Consider the following 5,040-nt stretch of genomic DNA (forward strand, 5'->3'; position numbering starts at 1 on the left):
CTCTCAGAGCCCCAGTGGGCATTACAGCTTTCCTAAGGCGCCACACAATCTCTGAAGTTTGTCTGCCTTTCAAACGTGGTTTGCTGAGTTTCTAGGTCATTCCTTCCAGGCTCCTTTCTTTCTCAGGCCTCGAGGCCAGCGTAAGGCAGCAGAATTAGAATAAATAGACAGACCAGCCTTCCCTCTTTTTTCTCCCCCGGTGTAACAGGCTCTGGGCCAGAAACTCTCAAACCAATTGATGATAACAAGCTCAAGTTCAATGCCATTGGCTGTCTGGTGAGATCTTCCTGGTGAGACCTTCCTGGCTATACTTGTCTCTATTCCTTGGCTTGTATTTCTTTATTTATTTATTCATTTTAATAGTAGCATCATATAAATAAAACACTATTACAAAAATGTCACAGAAAGTTCAAAACTATTCATTATCCATTTCATACAGATTAAAATTGCCATCAAGGCTGTTTGGATTTGACTTGTGTTCCTTTCCTTCTAATGAGCCGAATAGAGAAGGAAAGGATGCTAATTCATCGTTACATCTCTATCATATCTCGACTTTTACTATATAAAGCATCAAGGTCGCATTTTGGGGAAATGTCTTTTTACCAAAGGTGCTATAATAATAATGAAGAAGCAATTTGTTTCAGCAAACTGCCTGCAGTAATGAGGCTTAATTATAACCATGTTATTAATACCGCTGCTTAAGGTAATTCACTTCTGAGCGGGGTGCAGAACAGTAAACTATAATTTAAACAAGAATCGAGACCTAATTTAAATCATCGGATCTACTGCGGAAAAAGGCAAACAGAACGACTATAATCCGCACGTGATTTAGAGCTTCCCCTTGGCGCCATTTCCGGGAGACTGAGGTGACTGTCAGAGGGTCAGGCCGCCTGAGATCTGGGTTTTGGTCCTTCTGCTTTCTTCCCGGAGGCTGTGTGAGTGATGCAGCTGAGCAGACCCGCATCCAGGCACCTGCTGCCTCTCAACCCCCTTCCTCTTGTAGGCAGGGGAGGCTGAGAGGCCAGAAGAATTTCTTCATCGCCTCAAGGTCATCTCCATGTGCCCTTGAACTTATCTTAGTTTGTCCCACTAATTTGTTATGAAAATGTGGAGTTTTGTGCTGGAAGGAGTCTTGTTGTCCTGTTATCAGCCTCTGTAGAGATGATACTCACATCCAGGAAGAACAACTGTCTGTGTGTCCTCACCTGTGAACACAGTAGACCGCCACCTATGAGCCAAGGTCACCTGCCTCTGGGTCCAGGGCTTTGGCTGCAATGCCAGGGCCGTCTGAAGGTCTCAGTGAGCCTGTGCTGGTCTCACACGGTACCTAAGACATCCAAGCCAGTGATTCCCACATCTGGTGGTTCATCAGACTCTTCTGCGATGCTAGTTAGAAAATACATTTATGAGTCCTGCCCCATCACCTAGATTGTGGTTTTATTGGTCTGGCTTTGAGGCAGGGAATCCATCATGTATTTATCAAGAGCTTTCTTTGTTCTGATGTAGGTGGACTAAGGCAGCACCATGGCGTTTAAATGGGATGTGTGTGTGTGTTTTCTTGATTACCTCTTCCGGGTTACATTTCTTCACTCATCTATCCAGTATTTATAGGGCCTCAATGATATGCAAGCCACAGTTTATGCACAACAGCTCTTCCTAGTCAACTCTGATTTAATCCCTGCTGCTTTATTTTCAATGAATTTTTCTCCTTCTAATGCAGGACTGTATTCCATGTTGCTTTCAATGAAAGCAAACAGGAAATTGAGAAGAGACTTCAGTGCGCAGCAAATGTTATAAACGACCCCATGTTTTATACCAGTGTTCTATGGATGTTAGGTATTACTAAGGTAAAGAGCTGATCTTACTTAGTTAGAGTCTTCACTAATGCTCAGTTCAGTTCAGTTCAGTTCAGTTGCTCAGTAGTGTCTGACTCTTTGCGGCCCCATGAATCGCAGCACACCAGGCCTCCCTGTCCATCACCAACTCCCGGAGTTCATTCAGACTCAGGTCCATTGAGTCCGTGATGCCATCCAGCCATCTCATCCTGGGTCCTCCCCTTCTCCTCCTGCCCCCAATCCCTCCCAGCATCAGAGTCTTTTCCAATGAGTCAAATCTTCGCATGAGGTGGCCAAAGTATTGGAGTTTCAGCTTTAGCATCATTCCTTCCAAAGAAATCCCAGGGTTGATCTCCTTCAGAATGGACTGGTTGGATCTCCTTGCAGTCCAAGGGACTCTCAAGAGTCTTCTCCAACACCACACTTCAAAAGCATCAATTCTTTGGCGCTCAGCCTTCTCCACAGTCCAACTCTCACATCCATACATGACCACAGGAAAAACCATAGCCTTGACTAGACGGACCTTAGTTGGCAAAGTAATGTCTCTGCTTTTGAATATACTATCTAGGTTGGTCATAACTTTTCTTCCAAGGAGTAAGCGTCTTTTAATTTCATGGCTGCAATCACCATCTGCAGTGATTTTGCAGCCCAGAAAAATAAAGTCTGACACTGTTTCCACTGTTTCCCCATCTATTTCCCACAAAGTGATAGGACCAGATGCCATGATCTTCGTTTTCTGAATGTTGAACTTTAAGCCAACTTTTTCACTCTCCTCTTTCACTTTCATCAAGAGGCTTTTTAGTTCCTCTTCACTTTCTGCCATAAGCGTGGTGTCATCTGCATATCTGAGGTTATTGATATTTCTCCCAGCAATCTTGATTCCAGCTTGTGTTTCTTCCAGTCCAGCGTTTCTCATGATGTACTCTGCAGATAAGTTAAATAAGCAGGGTGACAATATACTGCCTCGACGTACTTCTTTTCCTATTTGGAACCAGTCTGTTGTTCCATGTCCAGTTCTAACTGCTGCTTCCTGACCTGCATACAGATTTCTCCAGAGGCAGGTTAGGTGGTCTGGTAGTCCCATCTCTTTCAGAATTTTCCACAGTTTATTGTGATCCACACAGTCAAAGGCTTTGGCATAGTCAATAAAGCAGAAATAGATGTGTTTCTGGAACTCTCTTGCTTTTTCCATGATCCAGCAGATGTTGGCAATTTGATCTCTGGTTCCTCTGCCTTTTCTAAAACCAGCTTAAACATCAGGGAGTTCACGGTTCACATATTGCTGAAGTCTGGCTAACTGAGTAAGACTTAAGAATTCCTAGCCGCCAAGGCTAAGTTAATGAGGCAGTTATGAAAGCTCCATTGCTGGGAATTTACAAAGGCGGGAGAGATTTCTGGAGTCAGAGCAATGTAGATCTGATTTCCAGCCCTGGATCCATCAGAGAGCACAGCGGTCTCTGTACCTGGTGGGTGGGCTTTGACTGATGCCAATCCCTGTCTGTCTGTCCTCCGTCCAACCTCCGGATCCACCCATCTCTTCCTTGCTCTAAATGGATACAGGGGGTGGTAGGGTTGGGAGGGAATCTAGTGGCCTGAAACCCAGAACTCACCAGGGGAGACTGGCACACCTTCTCAGTTTGAGGTCTACCTAGAGAGGGTCGCTAGGAGTCGGACACGACTGAGTGACTTCACTTTCACTTTTCACTTTCATGCATTGGAAAAGGAAATGGCAACCCACTCCAGGGTTCTTGTCTGGAGAATCCCAGGGACGGGGAAGCCTGGTGGGCTACAGTCTCTGGGGTTGCACAGAGTCGGACACGACTGAAGCGACTTAGCAGCAGCAGAGAGGGTAAAAGTGTTTGTCACTCAGTTGTGTTTGACTCTTTGCGACCCCATGGACTGTAGCCCACCAGGCTCCTCTGTCCATGGGATTCTCCAGGCAAGAATACTGGAGTGGGTAGCCATTCCCTTCTCCAGGGGATCTTCCTGGGTCTCCTGCTTGATTCTTGACTGTCTGGGCCACCAGGGAAGCCCATGCCGACAGAGGGTGGAGTCCCTTATATTCCTCACCCTCAGCTCCTCCAAACCCCATGCACAGAGGCAGGTCTGAAACAAAGCTAAATGTGGAATCAATCGGATTCAGATCCAGAACTCTCTTCTGAGAGAGTGCCTCCAGCAACCGTGGTCCTAAATTCTGGAGAACTTTTTCAAAAGGTTCACTGTTTAGTTAAATTTAAAATAAAAAGGTGAAAGGGATTTCAAATGGCTCAAAAGATGGTGCAAATCCTCTGTTATTGAGGGAGATGAAGGCCTATCTTGTTCTGAATTCAGCCCATCCGCTCGGGTCTCAGTTTGCCTGCCTCAGTTTGCTTGCCATGCATCGCCCCCACACATGCCATTTCTACCTCTTCGCAAGAAGCCTGCCACCTCTTCCCTCTGCTTCCTGCACTTTCTGTTTTCTCTCTTACCTTTGTTCTTTTCCAAAAGAACTTCACCTCCTGGGTTTCATCACTGGTACAGGAGCGCTACAAAGCCAAATGACACCAAATGATGTCTCCAGCTGATGGTAATGATTGGACTCTGGCTGAACCGCAACAGCAGGGCTCAGAGCTATGGGCAGAACCCAGACTGTACCAGGAGAGATGCTCCATCTCCTCTCTGTCTCTCTCTCTTTCTCTGTCTCACACACACACAGATCGCATCCCACAATTTGTATCCATACACATCTGCGTGCATGTGTAACACACATATGCAAACTCACATATATAGCATTAATGCACACACATGAACACTGGTTTGGATGAGCAGAGATATACACCCAGGTAGATACAGCTGCAGACATAGTTTCAGGCAGCAACAACCTTCCCTTTCTCTGTAATTAACCCCTCCTTTCTTCTGCCAGTGCTGGTTTCACCCCACCAGTTATGCGGGCAGGTGTCTGGGGAAGTAGTCCATTTCAATCCTAGAGACACTGTGAACCCGTCCAGATAAAAATGTCTGGAGCCGAGCTGACAGCAGCGGAGGCGGGGGAGAAGAAAGTTGTGATGTCTGCAGCATTTCCCTTAGGGGGGGAAATAACCCCCCAACCCCCACCGCTGTTCCATTTCTCAGCAGCCTCCCGCAGGCTGTTTCATCTCATATTGTGTGAGCTCCGAGGGGGTGTCCAATTTAAGGAACAATGACTATAAAGTCATTTGCTATGCCC

This window comes from Capra hircus, chromosome 15, assembly GCF_001704415.2.
Source record: "Capra hircus breed San Clemente chromosome 15, ASM170441v1, whole genome shotgun sequence".
Lineage (NCBI taxonomy): Eukaryota > Metazoa > Chordata > Mammalia > Artiodactyla > Bovidae > Capra > Capra hircus.